This window comes from Molossus molossus, unplaced genomic scaffold, assembly GCF_014108415.1.
Source record: "Molossus molossus isolate mMolMol1 unplaced genomic scaffold, mMolMol1.p scaffold_m16_p_7, whole genome shotgun sequence".
NCBI lineage: Eukaryota > Metazoa > Chordata > Mammalia > Chiroptera > Molossidae > Molossus > Molossus molossus.
The window spans coordinates 6,811,155-6,831,390 of NW_023425401.1; the positions used below are offsets into that span (position 1 = coordinate 6,811,155).

The window sequence follows — 20,236 nt, forward strand, 5'->3', positions numbered from 1 at the left end:
TGTAAGTTCTGCTTATGGCCAGCTCGTCGTGGGGCTGAGACACAGAGAGGCAGCTGTGTGGATGGGGATTTCATATAGAATCTTAGAGTGTTTATCTCCCCTCGGGGATGAAAAGATATGTCAGGGATCCCGACCTTCTCGAGTTGAGGGTTGGCTCATGTTCTGGTTTTAAAATGAACCATGTAAAAAAAAAAAATCGGAGCTAACTACACACCAGTCAGCCCAGCTGACGTGAAAGCGTCTCTCCCATGTCTCCTGAATGAAGAAAAGCTGTTGACCTGAGCCGACAGTGATCACAATTCTGACCTGTTCGGGGAGAGCTCCAACCTCACGCCCTTGGGAGATGTGGTCCGGTCCGGTCTGTCCGGGCCTGTTTCTGTTAGATGGGGGCAGAAGTGAGGTCCGAGCTCACGTATCACTTCTTCCAAGATACATTTCCTCGCCTCCGCGGGTTTTTATTGCCTGTGTCTCCAGACCCCTGTGACCGCTGGGCTGCAACACTGTCTCCTCTGCCGGAGTCGTTGCGCTGGAGACGGAAGCCTGCTAGTTCCGTTTCTCACGCACCGCGCTGGGCACGTGCACTCTCGCTGCATGTTTGTGAGTAACAAACGGTTACATTTGGGTTGAGGGAAGGCCTGGTTGCAGTGACATCTTGCTGCACAGGAGCGGCAGTGATGTGGACAGTCTCAGGGAGGTGAAAGGGCAAAGGGTAGAGGTCCCTGTGAGGGAACAGAGCAGGCAGGACAGGTTGCAGATGACCCATGGCCTGGCGGGTGGGGCGGCCTGGGCAGAGCCGAGAAAGATGACTGACCCGCGTCGGCCTGGGTGCCCGAGGGGCAGCGTGGCCGAGACGTTCTTTCCAAGCTCTCGGGGGCACACCGCGACGGGATGGGAACCCAGGGTTCAGATTCCTGAAAGAGCAAACCCCCGGGGCCAGAGCCGAGCCCGCGGAGACGAACGGGGATGGACTTAGGGCTGATTGTTGACTAGGGACAAAGCGGCCCAGGCTCTGGGACTCGTTACACGGTGGACGTGTGGTCGGCGGACGGCTCACCCCGGATTCAGGAGCCAGAGACATGCCGAGAGCAGGTCCCAGCCCCCCGGGCTTGGTCTGCCATTAGTGGCTTGTGGGCAACAGGCTTGCAGGGACCTCTAGGAAGAAGGTTCAAGATGATGGACAGAGAATAAGTCTTTTCTTTCTAACTTAAGCCAGAGTCATAGCCTTCTTAGATGCTTGCCATTTTCAGTCAGTCCCTGTAGAATTGAGGGCTTCCCACAGACCCCTCCCCCCACAAACACACTGTGCATTTACCTCTGATCCCCTCCTGGGTTTGACCAGGCCCAGCAGCCATTCGTTGCTCAGTGGTGCCCCCTTCTGTTGAAGAGAAACATAGCAACACATCCAGAGTCAGTGACATTAGCTCGGGTCAGGCACCCAGGAGAATTTGAAGCAAGCAGGGGAGGAATCCTAAGGGCAGGTCAGCGGGTTGAGGGACCCCAGGAAAGTCTCAGGAAGATGCCAGGGTTCAGGGCGCCTTGGTGAGGTGCTAGTGCAGAGAAGCTGGGCCTGAAGACTGCTTACATTTTTCCCACAAGCTTCCTGGTGTAATTGCTTCATTCCAAAGATTTGCTAGGAACCAGCGCCGTGCCCTCTGCGAAATGCCATTGCATACTTTTGTTTGGGGGCTTCGGGGACTGTGAGATGACAAATATTTGAGAAGATACCCCACTCATTTTTAGGTGAACTTACAGTACATTTTGAGTCCGAGTGGAGGCATGGAAGGGTTGTTTATTTACATCCTGAGAGGGAATCCGAGTATTGATCCTCCCCGGGCACCCTGGTGGGAGGCACTCTTGCGTGCATGCATTTCTGAGCACGTGAGCACGCCTGGGGTGCCGGTGCTGTGTGTACACCACGAGGCGGCTGCGTGGTATTTTTGGACAAAAACTGCACGTAAAGAGAAGGAGGGAGAAAGCAAACTCACAATCAAACAAAAGTAGGGAGAGGGGAGCGATGAGATTGCAGTTGATTATGGGTCTGGCAGCAGATGCTCCACACAAATCCAACTCACTGCAGCCCGTCTGTTTCCATGGCAACAGAATCAGTAATTATTGAGCCCTGGCACGCTCCCCGCCTTTCTCCCAACAAGGTGGAGGCTGATGAATATGAACTATCGCCAGCCCATCACCAGCTTTCTTTTCCTCCTTCTTCCTCTTTTTTCTTCTTCTAGTCCTTTATCAAGAGGAAAAGGAAGGTATTGAAGAGAACCTGTATGTTTATAAAAGAAAGACATCAGGCACCAACATTGAGATGGAGTTATATTTTCCTCTTGTGATACTATAAGAGAAAAGCTCTTCCTAGAAAAGCAGATGATCTCTCTGAAGATGCTAAATAAATGAGCAGGAGTTTCCCTGAAATGGAGGCTCCCTTTGATTGGCCAGTCTCTCCGCAATTCCTGCCAATCGGAGCACCCCTGGGCTCCAGCTCCATAAACATAAGCAAAGCCCCATGCTCCTTCTCCTGGACTTGGAGTGTATGCCATTCGAAGGTGTGCGGCGGGTCTCCACTCCCATGGCTCAACTGGAAACCCGTCTCGTGAACAGGCTCACTCAGGAACCAGCTGGTGTTCCAGCACATTGTTCTTCTGGGGGCCGGCTCTAAGTCATCCGCCGTGACAGCAGCTTAGAAGCCGTATTTGTAGTTGGGAAAGATGCACTTACGGGAGCTCGGTGAGTAAACCTCTGTCTTCCACATCTGTCTGCTGGTCTTAGCAGCCTGAGCTCACATGGGGCTTTGTCCTATTGTCTGCTGAGAAAACTATGAACTGGAGCAAGCCCGCGGGAGAACAGGCAGTCGAGGTGCCCATGATGCGTGAGCTTCTCTTCTGCACAGGCTGCATGCACTGCTTGGGCATGACGGAATTTGTAGTTGACTGTGTATTATACTCGGACACCGGTTCGCCTAGTTACAATCAGAGTGAGGAGTGGAGTTTTGCTTTATCTCCCTAGGTATTGACCCATTTCGAAAGAAGATGCTTTAAAACTAAATTAGTAAGAGTCACTGCGGGGAAGAGAGAGGAAGATGCCGGCATGGAGCCCAGCCGTGAGCTGCTGGCTGTGCTGCCTGTATTTGCATTGTGAGAGGAGCTGTCATCACAATGGTCGGTCAGACACTCGGCCCGCTGCGGAAGGGAGCAGCTCCCCTGTGTGTGCTGCTGCCCTGGGCTCGGGAAGGGTGCAGCTGAGCTGGGTGGTCTCCCTCGTTCTCCACAAAGCCATCTCCAGAGCAACACGTTTTCTCTCTTTTTTAATTCATTGCAAAGATGAGTTGTGCATTCAAGACAGAGTTTAGCTGTCAGAAATCGTGCTTTGAAACGATTCCGTCTGGCACCCTTTTAAACCTCCAAAAACCAGAGAGGGTTTGCAAAGTTATATTCAAGGCTTGGCTGTTTGCGGCGGAATGGATGCCCTGAGCTACGGCTCTGCTCCCCGGGGATTAAATTGCTGATGCTGGCGATGAGATTTTTCATTTAGTTGGGTAGAAGCAGGAAGACAGGTGTTGTAAACAGGCAAGGGAGGGGTAACGTGTGGAAGGAGAAACTCTCTGCCTTTAGGGACCCTTCTAGCTGCAAACTTAAAAATACGGCCAAACAGAACTCGAGCACATTGCAGGATTCCAGAGGCACTGGGTCCTTCCAACCGTGGAGAGGGGAGGCATTGTCTTTCGTTTGGGTTCAGGGGGTGGGGGCTGGTCCTGGGGCTTCCGTCTCTGCCTCGGAACCTCTTCCTGTGTCTGTCTGCCGATTCTGAAGCTTCATCCCTGCTACTTTTTTTTTTTTTTAATGTGATTTCCTATCTCCTGTGCCAGGACTTTGTCTTCTATTGATCGTCTGCTTGGGTTCAAATAGCAAAGAGAAAAAAACATTTTCATCTGGTTTATAAATAAATGCACGTGAAATAGTTGTACGGGGGCATCTTATTGGCTTGTCCTTTGAAACAATGTCCTTTTGACAGCAGAGAGTGTGCTGGGTCTTCACGTGGCCCTGGAAGGGCATTCGCTGGGTCCCCCATAGGATCCGGGGCGGGGAGGTAAAGACACACAGGAGGTGGGAAGGTCTTGCCTGGAGGAGACTTGCTTGGGAAAGACCTTCCAGTCTGTGACAATGCCAATGAAGAAGTGGGCCGATGCCACAGGAGGAAGTGGGGAGATTCCTGAGTGTGGGTGACAGTACCCCAGCATAGGGGGAGCCTGGCCCCTGACCAGGTCAGGGACCCATTTGTTAGCTGAGGGGGGCCTGAAGTGCAGGCTGTCCTCTGACGCCAAGAGGCTCCGGACGCTGTGCCAGACAGAGTTCCACCTGCTTGTCGGCGCGGTACAGGTGTGCCCTCCTGCAGCAGGGCGCGCCTCGGGGCCGGGGCAGGCACGGTGTGGGGGAGTCCGGCTCCGGGGCTGTGACTCAGTGACCGTCGTCGCTTTAGAATGACCGTCTGTCCTTTCTGCTCTCTTCTCTCCTGGTGGTGTCGCTTTTCATCACCAGGAGGGAAGTGCTGGCACCTGTTGGCGAGAATGAGAGAAGAATCGGCCTTTTATGGAAGCAGCGACATGCAGACAATGAAGGGTAGTGATTAACCTATTTTGGATCATGGCAGGCTCAGAACTTGAAAGCTCCAAACGCTCCCTCGGGCCTAAGAAAACACATCTTTGCAGAAGCCCGTAACACTTCGATGACAGCCATTGCAGGGCCAAGGAGGGTCTCTGTTTTGGGAGGAGAGCCAAGAACATGGCAGCCTGAAGTTCATGACTGCCTGTGTGCTCTGGGTTTCCTGAGTCCTGCCGCCGCGTCGCTGCCCCGAGTCCCGCCGCGCGCCACTGTCACGAGTCCTCCACACACCGCCGCCCCGAGTCCCGCCACACACCGCCACCCCAAGTCTCACAGCACGCCGCCACCCCAAGTCCCACCACGCGCCGCTGCCACGAGTCCCGCCACGCGCCCCTGTCCTGAGTCCCGCCACACGCCACTGTCCCGAGTCCCCCACGTGGCTGCCCCGAGTCCCACCGCGTGCCACTGCTCCGAGCCCCTGCCCCGAGTCCCACCGCGCGCCGCCACCCCAAGTCCTGCCGCCACGCCCGTCCTGAGCAGCAGCCCCGTCCTGAACGAGGCCCTGGGCATTCCCACCTGAGGCGCAAATCAAGAAGTTGTGGAAATGACTCTAGAACATGGTGCTTTTCTTACTCCTGAACTGGGAGGGTTGCTGAAACTAGAGTTACAGGACTTAAAAATGTTCTTTCGCCTTTAATTTTTTTCCGAGAAAACTCCATACTGTTGCCCACAGTGGCTGCACCAGTCTGCATTCCCACCAGCAGTGCACGAGGGTCCCCTTTTCTCCACACCCTCGCCGGCGCTCCTCGTCTGTTGAGTTAGTGATGAGAGCCATTCTGATGGGTGTGAGGTGATATCACAGTGTGGTTTTCATTTGCATTTCTCTGATAATTAGCATCCCTGTGTTCACTGCAGCCTTATAACCGAGATCTGGAAGCAGCCCAAGTGCCCATCAGTAGATGAGTGGATAGAAAAGCTGTGGTACACTTGCACAGTGGAATACTACTCAGCCATAAAAAGGAAGGAAATCTTATTCTTTGCCACAGCATGAATGGACCTGGAGAGTATAATGCTAAGGGAAATAAGCCAGTCAGAGAAAGACAAATACCATATGATTTCACTTATATGTGGAATCTCATGAACAAAATAAACAAACAAAATAGAAAAACAGACCCGTAGATAGAGAACAGACTGACAGCTGTCAGCGGAGCTGGGGAATTGTGGGGCTGGGTGAAGAAGGTGAAGGGATGAAGCTAAGAAACAAAAACAACAACCTCACAGACACAGACAGTAGTGTGGGGATTACCAGAGAAGGAGGTAGAAGAGGGTAAAGGGGATAAATGGTGATGGAAGGAGACCTGACTTGGGGTGGTGAACACAATGCCATACACAGATGACGTGTCACAGAATTGTACACCTGAAACCCATATAATTTTATTAACCAGTGTCACCCCACTAAGTTCAGTAAAAATAAAGATAAACAGTGCTTTCAGGAACGAGACTTCACTGTACCTCCCGAGAGAGGCCTTCCTCCCACTGCCCCGCCTGGCCTTCGTAGGACGAGGGACACGGAGAAATGAACTCCCTGGGATTTTCCAGCGTCTGAGTGGACACTGAGTCGAGGTGAAGGTAAAGCAGTAGAATGCAGTGCGAGGAAGAGCATGGAGAACCGGATAACAGAACCCCTCACTTCTCCCGCAGTGGGGTACACAGTCACCACAGGAATAGCTAACCTGCCCTGAGCGTTCACCGGGTACCAGGCAGCATTCTGTATGTGTAGGTAGATGTAATAACTCACTGAATCTTTACAGTAGCCCCCACGGGACTGTTCCTCTACCCGTTTTCTAGACGAGGAAATGGATTCACCAACATACGAAAGGGCCTGCCCATGTTTGCCCAGCTGGGAAGGGCAAGAACTTGGTGTTTGCACACGGCCTGCGTCCTTATGCTGATTGATGGGCGGGCGATGGGGGCGGGGAAGGGGTCTCCTTGCGCTCAGGCTGGCTGACGGCGTTGGCCACAGGGGAGGCCTTCAGTAGTCATCGCAACAAGTCAGTTTCAAAGGAATGTGGGGCTAGTTGGGTGAGTTTTCAATAATGCCGTTCAGGAAAAGAAGTTTGAGCCAAGTACAGACTCGTCACCAGGATGCGCCCCGTGCTCACCCCGTGCTCCTGTGCGACCTGCCACCGTCTCGTTCTGCAGGGCGTCCGCTCGGCTGGTATGACGGGGCCAGAGTCTGTATGAGGCCAGCGCCTGCTGGGCCATCTGTGACAGGTGGAAGGTCACTGGTTCCATGGCTGCCCTTGACTTGCATTTGCCAGGAATGATTTGCCGTTTCCATAGCAATGATGAGGGTCGTGAGGGGCCCGGAACAGCAGGGCAGCAGGTTTGGGGATGTGCATGACCCGCGACAGCTGTGGGAATCGCCGGGGCCACCGTGCTTTCTGAAGACCCAGGGAACAGGATGACGGGCTCAGCTCAGAAGGCGGTTCCAGGGAGCGACAGGGCCCGTGTATTGACGGAGCCACCGAGGGCTCAGAAGGCTGGACCTGGAGATCACTGAGAGACAGGGTCGTGAAGCGTGCCCCTCGGAACTGGGGGACAGGAGCAGGGCACGTGAGCCCCCACCCCCGATCCAGTCTGAGCATGTCCATCGTGTTTGTTTGATAAAGTGGCATTCCCACCGATGTCTTGTGAATGAGAGATGTGTCTGTCTTTCATTAGGTTAGGTTGCTGACAGGGAAAATGATTGACCTGTCTCCTCAAAATGTCCAATTTCACACGAGGAAGAAGTGGAAGACCAGAACCCGTAAGGAGGTCACATTGCAGGTGGCGGTGGGCCTGGAGGGGCCTCGTGGCAGGCGTAAGAACCTGGGTGCTTGCTGGGCGCGCCTGGTGTCCCCTACTTCGTGCCAGGGTCCGGGCGTGCGTGTGTGCAGAAGACAGTTTTATCAGCTATTCGAGGGATAGTGTCCTGCAGAGGCAGTGTGGCAGATGTCCCTCTGGACCGGCACAGTCTGGAAATAGAACGCAAGTTATGTATGTAATTTCAGTGTTTTTAGTAGTCACAGTAAAACAGGTGAAAAAGAAACAGGTCTGTTCATTTTATTTATTTATTTTTTATCCTCACTCAAGGATATTTTTCTATTTATCTTCAGGTAGAGTGGGCGAGAGAGAGGGAGAGAAAAAGAGAGAGAGAGAGACATCGATGTGAGAGGGACACATCGACTGGTTGCCTCCCACACGACCCTGACCAGGGCCGGGGATAAACCGCAATGGAGGTACGTGCCCTTGACCAGAATCGAACCCGAGACTCTTTGGTCTGCGGGCTGACGCTCTAACCACTGAGCTAAACCGGCCAGGGCACCTCTGTTCATTTTAATAATATATATGTATGTTATTTAACCCCGTATGTCTAAGATGTTATTGTTTCAATTCTCAACTACAAATTATTACCAAAATATTGTCACTCCACTTTTCATGTTAAGCCTTTGAACGCCGACATGTGTTTGTCACCCACAGCACAGCTCAGTTTGCAGACTGCATTTTCGCAGGAAGTCTGTATTTAGATTTCATAAAATGTATCGTGAACAAAGTAGACTCACGTACCCAAGGTGTCCCAAACAAACGTAAAAGCCTTCCAGTCGCTGAAGTGAGCATCAGGTTTTCAATTTAAACGGGTCCGCAATGAAATGACATCGAAAACTGAGTTGAGCGGTCCCACTAGCCACGTGCGCACAGGCCTCCATGGCCACACGTGGTCAGTGGCTGCTCAGCTGGACTCAAAGGACTCTCCTTATGCCCCAGGCCGGGTACTTCTGTCCCTTCACGACATAGCACGGCGCCTGCCCCTCTGTCACCTCCGTGCGGTTCCCGGAAGGCTAGCGTGGGAACAGGGAGAGAACGGGATTCTGGCATTCACAAACCTGTCTTCCTTTCCTTCAACGCTTGTGTACAGCAGACACAATGTGGAAGACAGTCCTGGTCCCCCCACTACGCTGTTCGGCCTGGGGAGAGGGGGTCTGCTGTTTGTTTCCTGTGGTGGGACCAGTAGTCACCATCTGGTGTTTTTCAGTCCCCAGATGTCTTGGCCCGGCAACCTCCCCGAACTCAGTATGTTCAGGGCACATGGGATCAGTTTTAACACTAAGCAACCAAACCACGATTGAGAAGGCAGCCCCGCTGCAAACATGTAATTCTTCATGGAGACAATGTAAACGGAGGCTGAGGGGTGGTTTCGTCGCTGCCACCCTATTCAATCCTGCAAATTTTGAGTTAACTAGAAAATGAGGACTAAGCAGTCCTTCCCGTTCATCTGGTCTTAAAATCCTTACCTTCAATATCAGATATTATCCTATTTATCCATTTCCCCAGATTTTTATCTTGTAAATAAAGCCAACCATGAAAACGTAATCAACCTCTTCAGTAACTAGTGCAAAATCATACTGCAAAGTCTTCTTAGAAGCATCCAGTCCCAGCCTCCTAAAGAAGTCCCAGCACTGATGATTCCAGCCAGATGTGCAAGTGGATGAATAGAGCTCACTTTAAAAGCCTGGTCCCCCAAACTTTCTGTTAATAAAGAGCTCTTTTAGAAACTCCACAGAACATCGAGAAGAGAAAAAGTACATCCATGCATTTCAGTACCATCTCTAGCATCAGGTACGGCTTCTGGTCCAACTCCACCTGCTTCCGGCATGATGAACAGAATTCCCAAGGACTTAAGCCTTGCACGCCCAGGCACTCAACAGACGTTTGTTGTATAAATTGGGGGGGAGGGGGGCTGTCTTCTCAACTTCTTTCTTCCCATGGCATGACTTACTCTCCTTTTCTGAGTCAACACCGGCATGCCAAGCAGATCAAACCACTGACAGTGTGGTAAGAGTGAGACACACGACTGACTGACTGTGAATCTGCTGACACTCGGCCAAGCCAAGGACTCGCACGCGCAGACCTGAGTGGATGGAGTCCCGTGGGGTTCCAGACTGCGTGGAGAAAGAGCTGAGCATTCCACAGGTTACATGGCCATTGCAATAACCGTCTTTGCATTACCCCCGGATTTTGAAGTGCACTCATTGGCTAGCTCATTTTTTAAAATCTGCGGTCTAGAAACGAAGGGCTGGGGCAGCATCTGTACAGTCAAAGAACAGTAATCTAGAGTCTAAGGCCTTGGGTTGTTGTCTCTAGTTTAGCAACTAGATTTTGCAAGTCACTTACCCTGGATGCTCCTTGGCATCTCCACGTGGGTAAGAGGAGTGTAGACTTGGTGACTGGCAAGGTCATGTATGTGTCAAGCTTCTGAACAATCTATTCTCTAGGGCCCATGTTCCATTGGTCACAACGGTCTTTCACAATGTACCCAGAAGGAGCCTTGGAATCCTTAAAACAGCAGTGAGTCAGCCACTGCCGAGCTATCAGAATTGGTTTGCAGCTGAAACTGACTTGCATCCCTTCCCCGCGCCCTTCCCTCGGCCCCGTGCTTGTGCGAGACTGGGAAAGAGCACGGCGGGGATGTTCATCAGTAGGCAGGTTTCGGGATAAGGGCATGAAAGCTCCTTGCTCACCTCCTGCTCAGCTGCTCCACGGAGGTGTTGCCATCTGACAAGGAGGTGCAGCCTGGCACTTGGGAGCTCACTTTTTTATTTCCTTTGAGCTGCAAGTGATGAGAGACCTGTCAAGCCCAGCGGTTCGCTGGCACCCTTCCCAGACCTGGGAGCATAATGAAATCAAGTTTCATTCTGACTTCGTTGGAATTATAGCTGAACATGTGAGACAGCATCTGGAGACGTTCTACCATCACCCACTTGCCTGGTGGGAAGGGAGCACCCACCAGCTCATGGAACCTGGGCCTTCCGACGGGTGATCCGAGTCAGGGCCCCGAGGGACAAATTATTTCTAACTCCCCGGCCGGGCCACAGGTCCCAGGGGTGAGACGGAGCCCACTCGCGCCTAACGGGCCAGCAGTGTGACATCTAAATTTCAGAAACTTTCTCAAACCAGGAACTGGACTGAAAGCCACCTGAGCTGGCGTTGCCCCTAGACCTAGACTTCTGAAGGCTAAGGGTTCGATCTGAGGCCCAGGCTCTTCCGGTGTTACCCTTCCAGCTGCAGAGAGTGGTGGGGGTCGAAGAGCAAAAGCCCCTGTTCTAGATCCCATGAGCCAGGCTCAGCCGTCCCTACAGAGCAGATCCAAGAAAGTTTACCAAGACCCCATTATGACCCCTCCCTCTGTCCTCCCTAAAATGTCCCGAGTACTAAGTAGATGACGACTTAACTTCTCTGCACCTCTGTTTCCTGGTCTGTAGAAATGGAACAAAGGATGCATTTTTCACAGGGCTGCTGATGAATGAAAATCAGAGCCATTAGTATACCGTGTGCTGTGCAAGGAGAAAATAGTAGGATTACATTCCTTGGGTAGAAGTCGTTGTTTTTTGTATCTTTGGAATGTCTAGCTCAGCTGTTGGCTATGGACGGGTCTCTCCTGGGACAGCCAGAAGGGCACATGCTGTCACTGTCCTCCATCCTCGAGACTGCCCAGCCCTGCCAGCACTCAGGGCCCCCACAGAGCAGGGAGCCCTGAAAGCTTGGGGTACAGTCCCAGCTTAGCCGCGATTCACATCTTGCCATATGACTTCTTCAATTTTAGTACTTTTTCTCATGGAAAAAAATATAAATAATGTCTGTTCCATCTGGCACGTAGAAACATTTAGAGAACAAATGAATTAATACACCGCATGTGCTTTGTGGATCGCAACAGAAGGTATTACTATTGTTATTTGGAATCTAATGCCTCCCAACGACGCAGCCTTGTTTATCGAGCAGGAGGAATTGGAAACGTGTTCCTGGAGCCAGAAGGGTAGAAGCTCCCGGATGGTGATGGGCACTGTCCTGGTTTGGGAAGCCAGTTAAGATCAAACGAGATTGTGCTTCTAGGCAGATTCCTTGCTGGCATCAATAATTGGTCCCTTCAGGTGGCCCGCACATATTTCTGGACAACCAAGCCTTCCCCATCCTGCCCCAGATTGGTCTTTCTCCTTTGATTTGGAAAACCTGCGTATTTTTTGGTTCTTCCTTCTGCAGATTCCCAGCCGCTGCTGGGTAGCATTCTCCTCTGCCCCTGCCCCCTACACCATGCTCCTCATGCCCCGGAACGATGTCTTTTATCAAGAGAGGAGGAGGTTTGCTTTGTTCCTTTGTTACATCTGGTTGTCTGTTTACTTATTATAAGCCCCTCACATCCAGGATCTTGAAGAGACCTGAGTCCTGGGATGGCAAATTGAGTCCACCTGGTGACAGCTTGGGTCATTGGTGGTGGCTGTCTGAGGGACCTACGTCCGATCTCAGAGGGCAGGCAAGGAAGGAAGGGCAGTAGCATGTAGTTATCGTATCACAGGTGAAGAAGGTGAGGCTCAGAGAAACTGATTGACTTGCTCACATGTCTCTGTTAACAGGGAACAGAGTTCCCATATTCTCTCAATGTCCCCAACAACCGATGTTTGCCGAGTGCCTACTGTGTTAGTTCTACGCCTCGCTATTATCTGTGGGCACAGTTAATCTAGGATTAACCTGCACGGAGGTTTATTTTCCAGGCCATCATTAGCCTCAGAGTTAAACTCACCCGGAATAGAGAGACTATGCTAAAAATAATTTCCAATGAGCCAGTTACTTTTATAATATCCCCTAATTTAGTTACGCGCTCACCTATGCATCTTTTCCACACCCGTTCCGTAGAGAATAAACACCTGCTCTCAAAAGTTGGGCTTTTGCAAGCGTTCTCTGAAAACAACTGGAAAGCAATTGCCGAAAACAGATTGGCCAATAACCACCTTGCCTCCTCCCTTCCTTCCCTGGCTGCTTCGCTGGCACCGAGCCGAGAACGAATGCGAAGTAAAATTGAACCATGAAATCGAACTCAAGAGCTGTGCGCTCTTCTAGTTTTGCAAAGCAACCCGCAAGATGAAATCCAGATGAACCCACATTTCCCGCTTTCCCAGAAGTTTCTGAACTGCTAGGGTGGTCAAGGGAGGAAGCATTCGCAGCCGAGGTACAAGAGGTGCTGTCCTTCAGGGTCGCCTGCGAAGAGGGGGGAACAGCAGTGGACAGGGCAGCCCTCGGCCCCGGGTGTGAGCCCCGTGTGACTGTCCTTCATAGGGTCACCCCCAGTCACTTGCTTCCAGCCCTGAGAGTGTCAGAAACTTCTGAGAGGTGGTGCGAGCCTTCTGGCCCTGCCTGCCAGGTACTTGACATATACATAGGTTCTCTTCGTGGAACTTGCCGAACCTTTGCTCTTCCCTTTGAGTAGAGCTATTACTGTAAAACTACCGCGTGCAGGGGTCCCTGGGGGGTCCATTTGCGTTTTCACTGAAGAGTGCTCCGCGGACGCCCAGAGGACGGAGGGTGGGAATTACAGTCTTCAGCACCGGTTCTTCGTCTCCGTCCTTCTTCCAGCCCAGTCTCAGGAGGGGGATCAGAGCAGTGTTAAAGGGCTTTGTGTCCCCTCTTACCGACAAGTAAACAGAGACGTGAAGAGTTAGCTTGTGATCCGTGTAGTAAGTGGCAGCGTGGAGTTCAAATCCAGGTCGGTCTGATTCCCAAGCCCACGAGCCTCCATTGCAGCCTCACCGTGTGCGTGTTGATTTGCAGCTAGTGCATCAGAAACCCGGCCTTCAGCTTCAACCGGGGCTCGCTCCCCTGCAGGGCGTGGAGCCGGTTCAGGGGACGGCAGGCGTGGGTAGTCGCCAGGGAACCCACGTCCACGTTCTCAGTGTCCGCGCGCACATTAGCACCGACCGCCGAGACGGCCCTGGTGACCACGCTAAGAAGGCCTCCTCTCCCGCCGCCAGGTCTTCGCCGGCGTGCTGTCCACGTGTGAAACCTCTGAGATCGACAAAGGGACATGTGACAGGTCCTTCAAATAAGCACCTGCAGATGGGCCCCCGCCTCTCGAAGAGGGGCATCCCGATGAAATCTGCCTCTTGGGCTCAAGAATCACCAACATTTGTAACATGTTTGTTTTAATTGTACTGTTAAGCTCCACCAAGAAGAATGTTTTTGTTTCAACCTTCTGTTCACAGGATATGTATTTTAAATTAGATTTTAGTATATATATATGTGTGTATATATTAGTTTCAGAGAAGTAGAGCAGTATGGTTACTAGCTGACTTTCAGAGAATTCTGGATGAGTAGAATCGAGTTAGAGGGGGGAGATGGGGAGCAGAGTGGGAATCTAGGTCTAGGCAAACGGTGACCCACAGATCAAACTGAACCCACTGCCTATTCTTGTAAATGAAGTTATCCCGGCACAGCCTCGCCCCTCCGTCTGCGTGTTGTCTGACTGCTTCCCCGCCCCGTGGCATTGTTGGTGGCTAGGACAGGGACTGCTCAGGACGCCTAAAATAGTATTTGGTCTTTACATGAAAAGTCCGTGAACCAAAAAAGATGATGTAAACGCCCCAGCTATTAAAGAAGAGCTTATTCATGTATTTTTAAACGCGCAATTATGGGAATCAAATCACTATGGTATGCGTGTCCAAGGACACATTTAAAAGTAATGTAACAGCTTTATTTTTTAAAATATTAATATTGTAAGATGCTGAACATTATATTCTTTGCAACCATTTCAACTTCGATAAGAAAAACTTTTGACTGTCAACTTAAAAATGTGTGCGGGTACACAGATTAGGAAAAACAAAAGAGGGAGTTAGGAGGCCACACCCCCGGAAGAAGGATCAGGGAAGTGATGGTCCAGGGGCACCTGTGACGGACAGGAGCTGCTTTCTCCCGCAGGAGCTCGAGCCCCAGCTGAGTTCTGCGGCCCCCACTCCAGCTCTTCTCGCGGGGTAGCTGGTGCAGACGTGGGACTCTTAACAGGACCTGTCAGAGAGCGGTTTCCTAAATGTCTGTGCAGGCCTACAGATCAGAAACACCCTCCTCGAGTCGTCCTTGGCCCTTCTATCATCTGCCGGCTGGGCGGGGAAGAACCGCGGGGCTTTTTGGGGTGCGCTGCAGAAACGGTGGCGCCCCTGCTGTCCTCCAGCTGCACTGCCCAGGGTGCACCCTGGGTTGGACTGTGGCCTCCCAGAGGGAGGTGCTGGTCTGCACCATCAGGAGAGAAGAAGCTTTGCAGGCCATCAAGTTAAATGAGGTCATCGGAGTGGCCCTACCCCAGTATGAACTGGTGTCCCGTGAAAAGGGGAAATTTGAACACAGGGATAGACGTGCATTCGTGTGATGGGAAACGACACAGGAAGAAGACAGCCATCGACCAGCCAAGGAGAGAGGCTGGACAGACCTCCCAGGATGACCCCACCCTGCTGACATCTTGCCTTCAGACTTCTGACCTCCCTTGCTGGCCACAATGCACTTCTGTGGGGTAAGCCACGTCATCTGTGGCACTTGGTGATGGCAGCCCAGCCAACTAGCACAGCGCAGTCAAAAACAGCTTCCCTTATGGGCCTTCCAAGGCCCAGTGGTTTTTAGGTCTACAATGACCACGTTGTGAAGTTGCCGTATGACATGGCCCATCAGAAGACAAGGTGTTATCAGTGCATCTAAAGACAGAGGACTGGAACCGGGGAGACTTGGTCCTGGCCCCCAGTCCCCCTCCTTCCAGAGCTCCTGGGCTGAAATCCGACTGTGTGTGTGACCGCAGGGCCGGAACGGCTTCGCTGGTTCTATGGGAGAATAACAAACTGTCCCTGCCTTGTTAGGGTGTTGTGAAGACGAACTGAGTTACCATGTGAAACTCAGTGCTTGGCACATGTCAGGGGCCCAACAGTGAGAACAGCTCATTGTCCTACCCTCTGCCCAAGACCACCCCAGACCCCCAGGTCACCTAGCAAGTGCCACTCACACGGAACCCTTGGAATTCTGGAAGTGTTCTTCATGACATGACCGTATGAATGTGTGGAGGGGGGAGGTTCAAAATCTGATTGTCTTTTCTCTTTCTTTTATCCTGTCTTATTTTGGGGACGGCTACTATTTGAGAACAGCCAACATGCCTCACTAATCCTTAAAAAACGAAAGAACAGAAAGAAGCGTCCGCTTGAGCACCAGTGGGCAGTTAGATTGGATCCGTTGTTTGACATCGTGGAGAAACTCGCTGCTCTTTTTACCCTTTGAGCTAATTAGCCTTCGGACAAATACAGCTCGTCACAGAAGCCAAGCACAGCTGTCCAAACACGCCGCAAAGAGCAAATTTGGTGGGTAAACACCGCCTAGCATAGCTGCCTCTGGAGTACTGCTTTTCTGAGCCCCTGGACTCCGCGAGCCTTCCTTCCCAGCTGGGGCTGGTGGTGAGGCGTCTACAGCCCTTCAGAGCAAGAGGGGAAATGTGACTAATTAACCAGCTACCGGCCTAACCCCCACCCCCATTGGAAATGATTTCTTCTTCTGTTTTCAAATAACTAGCCCCATTTGACTTTAAATGACTGACGTGTATCTTTTGGGACCTTGTTTAGCAGACGAGGGAGACTACCCTGGGTCCCCCGCTGAAAGGTAACTTTTCTCCGTTTAACGTAGTTACCTCTGCCTGTCCAGACTTTCTCATGCCTCCACAGAGCACCTTTTACAGTGCATGCCTCACCCTGAGCCCAAAGGCCTGGGAAGTACTTGTAGTAGTTATCACATCCTCAGTGTTTGAGACAGCTCCGTATTTTTAGACTTTTCATTTTTTTTTTTTTTTTTTTTGCTAAAGAAGACCTCTCCAGGTTTTCCTGGCCAAGCTCTCCTCAGCTGCAGTTATTATCCCAGAGTCTCACACGCTCACCAGTGGGTCTTCGGGAGTTGTAGGGAGATCTCCGGGGAGAGCGGCCATCCCCTTGGGGGGCAGCAGGAATGGCGTGCCTGTCCTGGTGTCCAGCTCTGCTGGGCAGACTCCTGGCCTCTACCCTGATGCCTCCTCGCACGGGCAGCCTTACCCTGTGCGTCCCTGCTCTCCTGCGTGCCCGCTGCGTCTTCCTGATCCCATGGGGCGGGGTTCTGGAGAAGGGGCCACGGCTGAGTGGCCAGCTCTGACATTGCCCAGCCACATACCTAAGGACTCGGGTTTGAGCTTTTGTTCTTGCATTGGGGAACAGAAACCCCATTAGCTCCTAGAGTAATAACAGTGTGACCACTTTGCATTGTCCCAGTTTTCTTTGATTCGACAAAACATTTATCATTTGAATGCTAAGAACCTAGCATTATGCTGAGTAAGTGGGAGGAATCCAGAAAGAATAACCATTGCTTGTTGATACATAACCATTCAATCAAAAAGGAAATCAAAGCTACTATTAGAGGCTAGCTAGAGAATGCTGGCAGTGAAAACACGGCAGGACAAAACTTACAAGAGACAGCCAAAGCCATCCTCAAGTGGCACACTCACAGCCCTAAAAGTCATTTTTATAAAGGGAATGAAAATAAATGAACTAAGGATTTGACTCAAGTGACAAAAGAACAAAGAAGGTAAGAGGAAAGATATAATAAAGAGAAAGTGGAAAAGAGAGAAATAATAAAATCAATGTGTGAATCCAGGAACCATTTCTATTAAATAACTGATAACCATTGACAATTTTATCAAAGAAAATATAGAAGAAACACAAGTGAACACATTTATCATTGAAAATGAGATGAAAACAAGCACAGAGATGACTAAAGCGTCAATAGTGAATCTGTTGGGTGTCCATATGCTAAATACTGCATATAGCTTAATGCACCGTTAGTTTTATATGCATAAAGCTGTTATTTGTATATCTAAAATAAATTTGTATATGTTTGGGACAAAATATATAAATTGCTAGCAAAACCAATTCTCTTACTTTGTTGGTTGAGGTATATATTTGTGCAGTCTTTCTGAAAATGGTAGTGTGTATCAAGAACTTAAAAATGTCTATGATCCTTGACCCTCTTATTCCAAATCAACTAGTGTTTCATAAGAAAATCAGAAATATGGAAAAATGTTCTTTGATAAAAGATGGAGTTTAAGAAAACTAATGTCATGGGAGTGCCGATGATATTAATGTTTGTGAGGGGAAAATGCAAAAAAAATAGAATGATTTGCTCCAGGAAAAGAAACAACTTTGGAAGACTGCACCACGGTGTTAACTCTCATTATCTGAGTGTAGGGATCCGAGTGGCCGTCACCTTCTTCTAGTCATTTTTGTGTATCTTCCCAATATCCTTCAATGAGACTGCAATATTTTGTAGTTAGACAAAAAAATTACTAAAGTGAAAGGAGAAATTTTGACATATATATAAAATAATAGAAAAATATTTTAGAGGAAAAGCATTTACAAAAAAGCACGTGTGCACAACATTATCAAGGCTGAGGATGCCACAAAACCCTAATGTTCCCTGAGTCATTTTGTGTGTTTCATTTCTTTTTTTTTTTTTTTTTTATCCTCACCCGAGGACATTTTTCCATTTTTTATACAGATAGAGTGGGAGGGAGAGAGAGGAAGGGAGAGAGAGAGAGAAACATCGACGTGAAGGGACACATCGAGTGGCTGCCACCCGCACGACCAACCAGGGCCGGGGACAAACTGCAACCGAAGTACATGCCCTTAGCGGGAACCGAACCTGGGTCTCTCTGGACCGCAGGCCGACGCTCTAACCGCTGAGCCAAACCGGCCAGGGCGTGTGTTTCATTTCCTATGGATGAGAGGTGGAGGGAAAACCTACGGACTAAGACATGCTGTCTTTCCAAAACCTGGGACCTTCGGTGTCCAGAACTTCCATCATGAGCCATGTATCATTGATTCCTAGGAAGTCCGCTGTTACTTGCCAGATACCTGAACCCCCTCCAAAACCACCTCTTAACCACCCAGGGACATGGGCTTCCTTTCCTCGTTTTGTCTCTCTCTCCTTTCTTTCTGTGTGTCTGAGCTAAAAGCAATCAACACCCTCCCTCCCATTACCAGAAGCACAAAATCTGGCCAACACTCCCCCTAGTGGCAGTATATCAAATTCCCTAATACGTACGACTTACCCAAAGCCCAGGCTGAAACCTGGTAGCCCGTCGGGGATAGATCAGTCACTTGGTAATCAGACACATTGCTGGGCTCCACCTCAGGAGGGCAGCTCAGAATTATGTATTGATTCCTTCAAGAACAAGTGGCCCACGTGACTGACGTATTCCAGGGTGGGATCTGTGGACCTGGACTGTACGTCTGCGAATGCTGTAGGACAGCGAGGCCAACGTGAGAAGAAAAATTCCTGTCAACTAACTTCGTATTAATTTCCCAAAAGACTAAGGGCCAGAGGTGTTTGCATTAATTTCCCACGACGCACACTCTTGAGAACGCTAACTGCCCCTTTGATTCCTTTGGCTACCTGCAAATATAGGAGAGTATATAGGTCACATTAGTGACCAGTGTTACCCAATGCATTTAATTTTAACAAGTGGACCGGCACCCGGCGTTGTTGTTTTAGTGTCTCCATCTGTATTTCCGAACGTCCTCCGCGCCTCAGATCTTCTTGCCGGTTTCTCGACAGCCAGCCCGTTAGGAACAGCCTGCGGGGGAATCAGCGAGCTGCTTCTCTGGGCTTCCAGATGGCTCATGGGTCTCTGAAATAAAACCGGCCCTGAGGCTAACGGATGTTTCTTTTCCAGTCCCTTTCAGAGTTACGTTGTCTCGTGGCCCAAGTTTCTTTCCACTATTTTTCTGTAGTCTTTGGGGATCCCTCTTCACCATGTCTTGGTTCCAAACGGTCCCCGCGCTCATTCATTCAGCCCGTTGATGTCCGTCATACGTGCGAGGAGAGGAGACTGTTCATATTCGATTCAACACAGGGCCCAGATCATGTGTCACGCACACGGGACGTCTGAGAGAGCAGGGTTGCCGTCAGACTTGATGGAGAGGACGGAGCCTCCGTGCTGTGGAGTCACGTGCTGTGGTTCCCCTCACTGCTCCTGCTTGGGGAGGGACATCCTCGGCTTATGGAGGAGACGTCCTTGGGGAGCAGTATATATGGACCGACTTCGGGTCCCATGTGAAAAACTGTGGTCCTACTCTTCAGTGGCACACAAAGGATTCCAAAGGAAAGTGACCTTCAAGCTGACCCGTAGATTCCCGTCGGGTTCCCGTTTCCCAAGTGGTTTCCGAGGTCTGCACGTTAGGTCATATAAAAGTGACCTAGAAACTCGGGTTGGCACTGCCCCATGCACGACGCCTGCCTGGCGAAGGCTGGATGCTGGCCAGGTGATGCGGGGTTTCCGTGGGGCTGCGTTCTGGAAGGGAGGCAGCCGCAGGTCCCGAGAGCTCACGGCAGAGCCACAGGAGAAAGATGGCCCATCACACTGAGCACTTGGCTCCTTTCTGTTCTGTTGCCGGCCACGGATGGTTTGGCAGAGTTTAAAAATAAATGAACTGTATTCGCTTTTTTTCTTCTGAGCTTTGCTTCAAAGGCATTCTGTAAGGAAAAATAACGAACTACAAATGCAGTCCGTATGGGGGGATTAAGACATGAAGATGGAAATGTTCTGTCCAGCAGTACATGTCATGACCCACACTCCTCGTGGGGGGTGTGCCTGGTTCCAGCCAAGGGCGTAGCATACGTGCCAATGGGATGCTTCGCCGCGACCTTAATGATCTGCTGGGTGGGCTGAGGAAATGGTGCTTTGAAGGGGTTTGAGCATCTGAACCTTTTCTCCGTTATCT

At 50.7% G+C, this 20,236-nt stretch overlaps 1 protein-coding gene across 6 annotated transcripts in view; it reads left to right on the forward strand.

The window, feature by feature from the left end:
* The window catches only part of ELMO1 (engulfment and cell motility 1), a 457,757-nt gene that overhangs the window by 340,733 nt on the left and 96,788 nt on the right, over window positions 1-20,236 (forward strand). The window contains exon 1 of one of the 6 annotated variants that reach the window (XM_036247231.1): window positions 2,276-2,730. The exons of the other annotated variants lie outside the window; for them this stretch is intronic. The gene's annotated coding sequence lies outside the window, so the exon portion shown is untranslated. Of the gene's footprint in view, window positions 1-2,275; window positions 2,731-20,236 lie in introns of those variants that run through there. 6 annotated transcript variants of the gene reach the window in all.